At 33.7% G+C, this 12,820-nt stretch overlaps 1 long non-coding RNA gene across 2 annotated transcripts; it reads left to right on the forward strand.

Annotated features, from left to right (window-relative positions):
* Positions 1 to 10,583: 10,583 nt before the first annotated feature.
* LOC110902958 lies at positions 10,584 to 12,819 on the forward strand. 2 transcript variants are annotated; one of them, XR_004877473.1, is made up of 3 exons: positions 10,584 to 10,666; positions 10,778 to 12,570; positions 12,685 to 12,819. It is a non-coding gene; the product is annotated as an uncharacterized LOC110902958 (long non-coding RNA). The 2 variants fall into 2 exon arrangements; XR_002571552.2 differs by having other exon boundaries at positions 10,608 to 10,985; positions 11,052 to 12,570.
* The last annotated feature ends 1 nt before the right edge of the window (position 12,820 follows it).

Consider the following 12,820-nt stretch of genomic DNA (forward strand, 5'->3'; position numbering starts at 1 on the left):
AAAAATCTGAAAGAATCACAAACAAATGCAGTTTTGTAACATATATAAAACAAGAAAAAAAAATTAAGCAATCATTGAGGAATATATTATTACTATATTTTCAATCATCAACAAGAAAGCTACCAAATTTACTGATAAATGAAACTTTTTTCAAGGTTTTTGTAAAAAATAATAAATGTTGAGATATAAGGAAGGGTGTTTGTTTTATAACTGAAGCGAAATTAAGTGGGTGGATATATTGAGTGTAAAGGAGGGTAAGTTGCTATCAAGAAAATGAATTTACTCAAAAATTTCCTTTGGTCAAATCTTTACGATTAACTTTGAATATGGATAGATAGATAGATATATACTTTCTGCACTCAATCTACAATAAACAAAAGCAGAAAAATCCCTACGGAAAACAAGGTTCATTAGTTGCGATTGTGTGTATTTATTCTTTTTGGGTATTTTTTTAAACATGGAGTTACGGTTTATTCTTTTCTTTAAATAGAGATATTAATAATTAATAAAATTAATAATCTCGAAAAACTGAAGAGAAGATAGATTAGGGGTATTAACTATTAACTATTTGAATTTGTATAAAGAGTTAAATGTTATTTTAGTCCCTATGGTTTAGTCATTTTGCTAGTTAGTTCACAGGTTTGAAACATTGTCATTTTAGTCCAAATAATTTCAAATGTTGCAATTTTAGTCCACTGGGGTTAACTTCATCCATTTTTTTGTTAACGAGAAGGGCAGTTTGGTCATTTTATATGGCTGAATTGCACTTCTAGCTAACAAAATTACATATAAAATGACCGAATTGCCCTTCTCGTTAACAGAAAAAATGGATGAAGTTAACTCAGTGGACTAAGACGGCAATGTTTGAAAGTATTTGAACTAAAATGACAATGTTCCAAACCTTTGGACTAAAGTGGCAAAATGATCCAAACCACAGGGACTAAAATGACATTTAACTCGTGTATAAAAGTTTAAATACATTTAGTCTTTTTACTCAATTTCTTTGAGTTTTTTCCATAAGTTTAAATGTGACGCTTATAGATAAAGTGTGTTCGCTCACCTACCAAACTATAGAATTAGTCTTTTCGGATGAATTCACCTATTTGTGTTGTAATAGTGGTATCAGAGCCAAAATCAAAGTGGTGGCGTGGAGGGAACCATCCGTGACCTACGAGGACGTTAGCCCTTAAAAAGGGTCGAATGATACTGACTAAAACCATTGCAAGACAGGGGACATGTCCTCACTGATAACAAATGTGTGGTTTTAGATAAAATTGACTCTTTCACCTATCATACTAGTCTTTTAGAATTAGTTCTCTTTTTTTGTGATTCTAAGTTTCTAATGAAGAGAAGAGGCAACCAATTTCCTGCTTGTATCTTGGTAACGCAATCAGTCAAGGGGATGGACTCACAATATGTTGGTGATTTTAACCGCCAAAGAAACCAACGATTCTCATTTGTGAACTTCGATGGTCAGTAGTTGCTCCATTGATCTATATGATAAAATACAAAGTGCACGAAGCAATATGAACCTTGTATCTTACTTTTTTTTTCAATGGTTTAATTGAGGTGGTGACAAATTCGTCAATAGCTTTAAATGTTTACAATGTTAAAAAAAGTAAAAAAACCATTACTCTTGAACTTTTTTTTATATAAATCTAGTTCTACCATTTTTTAACTCAAATGAACTTAATATACTTTGTTATTGCTTTCAAACATATATCATAACACTGAACATTAATTAAATATTACTAAATTGCAACCTTAGTAGGCATATGATAGTTGTAGTGCTTGAGTATTTGGTTCTGCAGTTATGGGTTGTACCGTTTTTTTAGGTTCATGTAAGATTGTTTGTTGATAACACATGTTGTATGACGTGTTATCCTTAGGTCATAAAAACCCTTTTTGTTGAACATTTTATCTATTTATGAATTTATTATGTTATTTAATTCTAAGCTTCATTGATCTTATAACCATTACGAAATGTGTTAATTTTTTTATTAGTCCATCATTTGACGATATCAAATACCAACACAAAGATTACCTAGTTATATTTTTGAGGGTACACATAGTTTTCTTTTATTGATGTAGCCGATCACTTGTGTCTCAAATATCTATGTAGCCGATCACTTGTTTCTCAAGATTTTGTATTGTACATGATATGCAAAGAGGCTTTATAAAGTTAGTGAAAAGTTGATGGCGGATGCATAGTATAGATTCATGTTAAACTTTCACACCTAGTAGTAGAAAGGTAAGTTGCGATAAATAATTTTTTGTTTGATTAATATTTTGATTTTAAATTTAGTGTAATTATATATTTCTTATAAGAACTAGAATTTTACATAAACTTGCATTCATGTATTTATATTAATATTATATTTTGAATCCGAAGAATATAAAGGATGCATAACACAAAACTATCTTTAGTATAGCACAAAAGAATTATTGGTATGTCATTTTTTTATACAAGAAGGGGTAGCGACTAGCGATATGTAAACAAACGATGCAAGTATTGTTCTGTGTTTTTTCAGGTTAATGATTGTACAAGCGGGCCTACAACAAGCTGTTGGGAAGTTTCCTTTTCAGTTTTCATTACTGATATACGAATGGCCCTTATAGTTCACATGTAAGGTTCAAGCATGTGCAATTTTTTTATTCCTTCTCGGGTCAGACTAACCATACTAATAGTTCTACATTCATCGACGTTTATTGTTTATAAAAACTAACCTTAAACATTGTTAATTCACTATCATATATTATATAACTAGGTTAAAACCCCGTATATTGCACGGGGTTGAATAAATCAATATTATTGTAAACAAATAATTTTAAGAAATATAATATCATTAATTTGTTACTTGTAATTATTATGAGATTGATAAATAAATAAGTAGATTAGCATGTTGTTACTAATATATAAGTGAGTGATACGTAACATTCTTTGCAAGCCCGTATATTACAAAGGTTGAATATCAAAAAAGAAAAAATATAAATGATAAACTTTTTAAATTAATTATTGCACGTGTATTAAAACCCGTATATTACATGGGTTGACATTATTTAGAATTGTTAACTAGTTACTTATAAAAAAGAGTAAATTTCCTTAGTTAATTATTAAAAAGTTAATCTTTAGTTGTAATATATGACGAACTCATTGCACCGTACCACAATTAATATATATGTCAATTAAATGTATCCATTGCCCTTTGTGATATAATGGAGAGTTCAAATGAAAAGAAATTTTTTGTAAGAAGAAAAAAGAAGAAATTTCAACCAATAAGAATGTTTTATTTTACTTCATTTAATATAAGTATTTAATGTTACTATAAGGGTACATTGGTAAATCTACATAGATCATTAATTTGTAGTCTTCCTTTTTAATAGCTAACTATAATAATTTTTTTGTTACTTATCTTCAAAATATATATTTTTTGAAAAAAATAAAATAAAATAATTTAAAATGTAGGATAAAATACGAGGTGTATACGATAAATTACGAGTTGTGTAGGATAAATTTCAATGTGTAGGATATATTTTGAAATATGTAGGATAACTTTTGATGTGTGTAGGCAAAAAAAGTTAGTGTGGAGGTTGATAGTCTTTATTACTAATTAATTAGTTAAAGATGATAATAAATGAGATAAGTTAAAAAACTATTTAATGTTTTACAAAATTACACTTTGTTCTTTTTCTTCTCAATTAAATTTTCTTCTTAAATGAACCTTCCCCTTGTGATATATTGATACGTTAATATTTGTGAGTAAATATTATAAATATGTAAATTAACTTTCGGGTACTACACAAACCTGTGTAATAATTTGTAACTAATTAAACCTTTTTAATTAATTAATTATTTGAATAATTTATTAATTAGTTTAATTATTATTGATAAAGGTAAGTGATATTTATGTATTAATTAATTGTTAAAAAGTAAATATATATATATATATATATATATATAGAGAGAGAGAGAGAGAGCGGTTAATGTACATTACCAATAATCCTACATTACGTACGTGAGAATTCTGACCGTCCGATGAGAGTGATTAAAGTGTTATTAATTCTAAACGATTAGCAAGGGGCAAAGTTGTAATTGATCTTCGAAAAGGTTAAAAGCGTAATTTACCTTCATTATATAACCGGCATCATCATCTTCTCAAATCAAAATCCAAATTTAGAACCCATATATCTCGCTCCTATCGACGAAAAATTGGAAAGAAGGTCAATGACGATTACGGGATTTGGAGGTAAACGGATAGATTTCTTAAAATTCTTCATCATTTTTCATCTATTTTAAAGGCATTTGATTTTACGATTGCCGATGCTGACTGTGTGACTAATGGTGAAAAACACTTAGCTATAAGGGAGAAGAGGAGCAAGAAACGAAACGATCCGGCTATGATGGCAAACAACATACCAGGTTTTAACTAAATCTTAACTTTTAGGGCTTGATTTTTGGCATTATGTGTAGACGAATTCAACTTGCTTTTAGTGAAATTGAGTTTGGAACCAGTAGATGAAGAATTTTGATTTGGGCAACAAGCGTTATTTTCAGATTGACCTAAAATAACAAGCGTGATTTTAAATGGGGGGTTTTAAACAAGCGTTATTTTGAATTGGGGGTTTTTGAGATTTAGGTTAACTTGCGTCATTATTTTAGAACACGCGTTATTTAACAGTGGGTGCCTTCAAAACATGTTCATCATGTTTATCCATTTTAAATAGCGTGACTTTTAACTTCGGGGTTATTTGAGTTTTAGGTTAACTTGCGTCATTATATGAATGTGCATATTAGCAACATTCTTTTTTACATGCGTGTTTTTTATATGATTTTATTCCTATGTAAGCAGAAGTAGCTGACGATGATGATGATTTTGAACCCCTAATTGAGCTGACTAAAAGACTCATGCCTCCAAAGTTAAGTAAAAGATCAAAGAACGTAACTGATGGGGATGATGATGATGTTGAACAACCTGGAGAAGATTTTAGAAAAAAAAGGGACAACACACAAAAAAAGAGGCCAAATAATAGAACTAATGACGATGATGATGATTTTCAAGAGCCTATAAATATAAAAAAGATGAGAGTGGGGAAACAAGATAAGGTTCGGGACACTACAAAGCCTACAAAGACAATTAAGTTACCAGAACCAATCAGGCTGGAACAGAGACCATTCTATGGTTATCATCACGAAGCATTAAGTCTAAGGTGTAGTCCTTCTTCTTTCATAGAAACAATAAGAAAGTTTACTCAAGCACAGATAGCCGATTTTAAAAGCATAGGATTTGGACCAGTTCTTGATATAAATGTGAATTACATATGCACCCATTTAGGATATTGGCTCGTACGCAACTATGACGAGCAAGATAGCACGCTAAACATCGGAAATCATAGGATAAAAATAACACGGGATTCAGTATATGATGTTTTTGGTATTCCGAAGGGGCCAAATCCAGTAATCGAAAAAAATAAGCCTCGGAAGGGTGCAATAGTACAAAAAAATACTGCTACAGAAGGCGTGGATACAACCATAGATGAGTTCAAAAACCAGTGGCCCGATAGGAACATGATCACTCATGGGATGGTTGCAGACGCAATGCAACTACAACCAAATGGTGGAAGGCTGTTCAAAGTAAATTTTTTAGCGTATTGGAACACCTTATTTGTAGAGATTACAAAGTCAACCACAGTGAAACAAAGTTTTTTGCTTGCAATTGACAAAGAGGAAGACATATCGAAACTGGACTGGTGTTCGTTTGTTTTGGAATCTCTTAAAAGAACTAGACAAGGTTGGAAAAAAATTTGATTCACAGTATAACGGACCTGTTGCTTTTCTGACGGTATGTTTTCCACAACATATTGATAATATCAAGTAGAAAAGTAGATTGTCACTAACATTTCAATATTTTGATTTTCATGTCTATGCAGCTTCTATATGCCCACGAATACAACAAAAGGCACCATTTTTTCAAGGAAGTTATCGAAATGTCTGTCATAAAGTATATGACAGGGATTATGGTTGACGACTTAGAAGAGCATATATACAAAAACGGCCCGCTAACAGATGTTGAAGATAATTTTGAAAATGATGAAGAAAGGGCTCAGGATGAAACCCAAACGCATGGGGATGCCCAGGCCCAAGAGGTTCAACAGAAGGATCAACAAACACCACAGGTTCAAGAGCTTCCGGTAGCCCCAAACAACGATGAGCATGAGCAACAAGAGGCTACGAAAACGTCAACAGAAGTTGTAAATAAGAATGTTCAACATCCTTCGAGACATTATTGGAAGACCTTTTCCATGACAACATACCAGTAGACGAGGCTGCAGCAGTAGAAGGAAACACAGTTGGATTAGAAACAACGGGTGACCCTATAACAGATGAGTTCACAATACCACCTGTTGATATGACAAAGATCTACAAAAGGCGAAACGAGTGTGAAAAAGATACACACGACGAAGGTTACATACCATCAACATCTGATTTTAATGATGACTGGTATGAAGTGACTGATATTTCAGAATTGAACCTAGTTTAGTTATTATTTATAAAACGGGTATGGTATTGCTGCAGTTAGGGGTGTTCAAAACCGGATATCCGAATTTCGGATATCCGAAATTTTCGGATACCAGATTTCACTATCCGAATCCATATCCGAAATTTCTAATATCCGAAATTCGGATATCCGAAATTTCTAATATCCGAAATTCGGATATCCGAAATTTCGGATACTGATTCGGATAGTGAATCGGATATCCGAAAATCCAACTTTTTATTTAATTTTTATTTTTTATAATTTTTTTCATATTCGGAAATGGATATTTTAGATAGTTTCGGATATCCGAATATAAGTTTTTCGGATATTTTTCGGATATTTTGGATATTTTCGGATACTTCGGATATTTTCGGATATTCGGATATCCGAAAAAAATGAAAATTAAATTTTCGGATATTTCGGATATCCGAAATATCCGAAAATTTTGAAAATCACTATCCGAATCCGAAAAATTCGGATATCCGATTTTTCGGATATTTCGGGTTCGGATATCGGATATTTCAGATCGGATTTTCGGATATGAATAGTTTTGAACACCTCTAGTTGCAGTGGCGGACCTCGACTTGGGTCTGCCCCTGACTGTATAATTTTTCATAAAATTTTCAAGCCATTTTGACCACTGAGTAAAATGGCTCGGGTTTGTTTAGTTTAGTACGGTAAACTAAGCCTGGAAACAATGGGCTAACACAAAGCCGGTTACAAAGGCCCATATCACAGCTGTACTTTTAACTTGGGGGTTTTTTGAGTTTTAAGTTAACTTGCGTCATTATATGAATGTGCATATTAGCAACATTCTTTTTGACATGCGTGTTTTTTATATGATTTGATTCCTATGTAAGCAGAAGTAGCTGACGATGATGATGATTTTGAACCCCTAATTGAGCTGACTAAAAGACTCATGCCTCCAAAGTTAAGTAAAACATCAAAGAAAGTAACTGATGGGGATGATGATGATGTTGAACAACCTGGAGAAGATTTTAGGAAAAAAAAGGGACAACACACAAAAAAAGAGGCCAAATAATAGAACTAATGACGATGATGATGATTTTCAAGAGCCTATAAATATAAAAAAGATGAGAGTGGGGAAACAAGATAAGGTTCGGGACACTACAAAGCCTACAAAGACAATTAAGTTACCAGAACCAATCAGGCTGGAACAGAGACCATTCAATGGTTATCATCACGAAGCATTAAGTCTAAGGTGTAGTCCTTCTTCTTTCATAGAAACAATAAGAAAGTTTACTCAAGCACAGATAGCCGATTTTAAAAGCATAGGATTTGGACCAGTTCTTGATATAAATGTGAATTACATATGCACCCATTTAGGATATTGGCTCGTACGCAACTATGACGAGCAAGATAGCACGCTAAACATCGGAAATCATAGGATAAAAATAACACGGGATTCAGTATATGGTGTCTTTGGTATTCCGAAGGGGCCAAATCCAGTAATCGAGAAAAATAAGCCTCGGAAGGGTGTAATAGTACAAAAAAAATACTGCTACAGAAGGCGTGGATACAACCATAGATGAGTTCAAAAACCAGTGGCCCGATAGGAACATGATCACTCATGGGATGGTTGCAGACGCAATGCAACTACAACCAAATGGTGGAAGGCTGTTCAAATTAAATTTTTTAGCGTATTGGAACACCTTATTTGTAGAGATTACAAAGTCAACCACAGTGAAACAAAGTTTTTTGCTTGCAATTGACAAAGAGGAAGACATATCGAAACTGGACTGGTGTTCGTTTGTTTTGGAATCTCTTAAAAGAACTAGACAAGGTTGGAAAAAATTTGATTCACAATATAACGGGCCTGTTGCTTTTCTGACGGTATGTTTTCCACAACATATTGATAATATCAAGTAGAAAAGTAGATTGTTACTAACATTTCAAAATTTTGATTTTCATGTCTATGCAGCTTCTATATGCCCACGAATACAACAAAAGGCACCATTTTTTCAAGGAAGTTATCGAAATGCCTGTCATAAAGTGTATAACAGGGATTATGGTTGACGACTTAGAAGAGCATATATACAACAACGGCCCGCTAACAGATGTTGAAGATAATTTTGAAAATGATGAAGAAAGGACTCAGTGATGAAACCCAAACGCATGGGGATGCCCAGGCCCAAGAGGTTCAACAGAAGGATTAACATACACCACATGTTCAAGAGCTTCCGGTAGCCCCAAACAACGATGAGCATGAGCAATAAGAGGCTGCAAAAACGTCAACAGAAGTTGTAAATAAGAATGTTCAACAGCCTTCGACATTATTGGAAGACCTTTTCCATGACAACATACCAGTAGACGAGGCTGCAGCAGTAGAAGGAAACACAGTTGGATTTGAAACAACGGGTGACCCTATAACAGATGAGTTCACAATACCACTTGTTGATATGACAAAGATCTACAAAAGGCGAAACGAGTGTGAAAAAGATGCACACGACGAAGGTTACATACCATCAACATCTGATTTTAATGATGACTGGTATGAAGTGACTGATATTTCAGAATTGAACCTAGTTTAGTTATTATTTATAAAACGGGTATGGTATTGCTGCAGTTAGGGGTGTTCAAAACCGGATATCCGAATTTCGGATATCCGAAATTTTCGGATACCAGATTTCACTATCCGAATCCGTATCCAAAATTTCTAATATCCGAAATTCGGATATCCGAAATTTCGGATACTGATTCGGATAGTGAATCGGATATCCGAAAATCCAACTTTTTATTTAATTTTTATTTTTTATAATTTTTTTCATATTCGGAAACGGATATTTTGGATAGTTTCGGATATCCGAATATAAGTTTTTCGGATATTTTGGATATTTTCGGATACTTCGGATATTTTCGGATATTCGGATATCCGAAAAAAATGAAAATTAAATTTTCGGATATTTCGGATATCCGAAATATCCGAAAATTTTGAAAATCACTATCTGAATCCGAATCCGAAAAATTCGGATATCCGAATTTCGGATATCCAATTTTTCGGATATTTCGGATATCGGATATTTCGGATCGGATTTTCGGATATGAATAGTTTTGAACATCTCTAGTTGCAGTGGCGGACCTCGACTTAGGTCTGCCCCTGACTGTATAATTTTTCATAAAATTTTCAAGCCATTTTGACCCCGAGTAAAATGGCTCGGGTTTGTTTAGTTTAGTACGGTAAACTAAGCCTGGAACAATGGGCTAACATAAAGCCGATTACAAAGGCCCATATCACAGCTTTATCAATTATCATTCTCTCAAGTCTTAAATCTCAATCTCTCCAATACATTCAAATTTTTTATTCTTTCAAAAGTGGTGGGATTCAATCACGCGTTATGACGGAAATTCGTTCGATATTAATTTAGTTTCACATTTCACATTCTCTCACGTAGACGCCAAAAAGACAACGGAGGGATTCACATTAACATTATGTGTTGTGAAGAGATAAAATGGGAAATATGATGATAAGTTAAGGTAACCATACTAGATTACGTTTATGGTTTTTAAATTTTAAAAATAAATAAATAGAAAACCCCCATGCTGCCGACCTGCTCCACGCCTTCACTCCCTCTAGCCCACGTCACACACACACAAGTTCTTACATAAAAACATACATGTTTGATGATTGTGTTCAATCTATAGGATCTTTCTCCGGCAATATATGGTAATTACATTGTCTTATGAGCATGGTTGTAAAAATCCCGAATATGCTTTCATTAATCGCTGATTAATCACAATTAACCCTGATTAATTCCAAGCATTCTGATTAATCCCTGATTAATCACTAGTCTCCACCACACCACTCAACTCACGACTAACACTTACTACAACACTTCTTACGAAACGATTATAGTTTTATGAACCACATTTCCTTTTAAATTCTAACCTTTACGGAAATTCTCTATTTTTTTTATTTTAAAACTAGTATCTACTACTTCTAATAAAACAAAATAATCTTTGTCCACGTGTCATTTGATTGTTTCCTCAATTTTCCCTTTGAGCGGCAAATTGAATAGAGTCTTCCTACTTTTCATAATCTTACACCAGAAGCCAAATCCCACACAATCATTCTCTCAATCTTCTCTCAAATCACCTTCGAGTTTCCATCTGTAAGTTCAAAAACCCTAATTTCCATCTTCTTGACATAAGAATCGCATATGCTTCTCTTCATTGTAAATCACAAACCCTAAATCTTAAAGACAAAAAACCTTCTCATCCAGGTATGAATATCTCTGGATTCCTCTTTGCGGTTGTGGTTGTATAACTTCTTCTTTGATCGGTGAGTTCAAACCCTAGATTATTGTTCTTTGTTGAGGCTTGATCTAGGGCTCGAATTGATTTTTTTTCTTTGAGTCGAACCACTTGCAACCATTCCTTCCTATAGGTGTCCCCTTCTTCGTCTCCGGTCTCATCGTCAATCTCCTTCAGGTTCCATCATTTCTTTTCAATTTCTTCACAACAATTCACTCTTTTAAATCTCTCTACGTTCTACAGGCACTTATATTCGTAACTGTACGCCCATTTTCAAAGAGTTTGTTTAGAAGGATTAACAGACAGGTCGCCGAGCTCTTGTGGCTGGAGCTTGTGTGGATCGTTGATTGGTGGTCTGGAGTTAAGGTCAGCTTCATTTTAATCGTTTTGTTGAAATCAGTCTTCTCATCTGCAAACATGGATCTAATCGATTACATCTCTCTCATCAAAGATGTTGCAACCAACAATTTTTATTTGGTCAAACACGGGTAGCTTCTTCTTATATGTTGTAGGTTTGGTATTCGATCTTGGAATTTCTTGATTATATGATGGTGAAAACATTTATGATTTGTGATTCGGTATTCAGATTCTTGGTTTAGGTTTTTATTTCAACCTAAATCTCATGTTTTCTATATTGTCTTTTATATTGTAATAAAGTTTTGATTTTGGGTTTAATGATCGCTCGCTCGGGGTTGCTGACAGTTCTGTTAAAAGCGTAAAAAAAGTTCTCAGATCCCCATACAAGGTATTAAAACAGAGTCTTTATGCATATGTGACCTGATTTTCGGGTTTGACTTCATTCGTTTGAGCTGTTAGAAATAAAATATTATATGAATTGACTTATGTTTGTTGCGCAGAGATTATCATCTCATTTTCTTTCAATTTACAAATTTTAATTGTTGGCTGAGTTGGCTCAAGTACTATTTTGATTGTTCTATTTATTCAAGAAAGTGAAAAGAAGCCATCTTTTAGATCTTCGTCATCTCTGTTGTGGTTGGAATCAACTCGATTTTTCATAGATAAGGACAAAGTTGTGCATATTATATGTTTCATCCCAATCTAATAACATGGTAGAAATGCCTACTTGATTGTGGTGTTTTATCCCAATCTGATAACACACAGTAGTGGTGCAGGTGTGTTTCATGGGTTGTTGCTTTGGGGCTAACAAAATAAACTTAAAATTTTGATCTTTGTTAACCCTTCAGATTGGTTTTTAAGGTTATTTTTTTTGTTTATACACAAAAAAATTAACTAAATCAAAGCTTTTTAAATCACAAGATGTTTATATCGTGTTACCTAGCCCAGCCAGGTATATCTTAAATATAGTTGTAATTTCAAAATTGTGTAGAGCATGTTATTGGTACTGTTTTGGTTCAACATGTGAGTTATATTTTAATGTTTATACCCTGTGTCGAGCCCTAAGTCAATAACCCATGAAACCCAATCATGGATTGGCAAGAACTGCTCCACGTACATCTAATCTCAACGAAGGGTATGATACATGTACATAAATCATGAGTAAAAACATGGTTTGATACTGGTGATCGTGATTTTTTGGTGGTGAAAATGAGTGGAGCCAGTGGTTTGGGCGGGCAGATCTGGTAGCAGATGGGTTGTAGGTGGATAGGGGAGTCGGTAGTTGTTGTTTGTGGCGTTGTGAGAGTGTGGTAGATGAGGAAAAATTGGGGTCGTTTGTGAGCCAACCCCTGGATTAGAGTATCCACCTTCTTCGGACATTTTCATTCTTTGCCCACCGGCTCAGGTATGGTTTATTGTTTTTTTGATATTTTATTTGAAATAATGTGTAATTGTGGTGAACAATGAGTATGCTTCTGAATTTCATTCGTGACGATATGCTTCACTGATTTGCTTTCAGTTGATTTGAATTGCACTTAAAGTACTACATCTATGCTCCGGAGTCCGGAAAGCAGAGCAATTTGCTTAAATCTATGGGACACTTAGCGTTAACGGGCCAATTGTAGACATCAAGAAACAATCAAAGATCTCATGGA

The sequence above is a fragment of the Helianthus annuus genome, chromosome 13 (assembly GCF_002127325.2).
Source record: "Helianthus annuus cultivar XRQ/B chromosome 13, HanXRQr2.0-SUNRISE, whole genome shotgun sequence".
NCBI classification, from domain to species: Eukaryota; Viridiplantae; Streptophyta; class Magnoliopsida; order Asterales; family Asteraceae; genus Helianthus; species Helianthus annuus.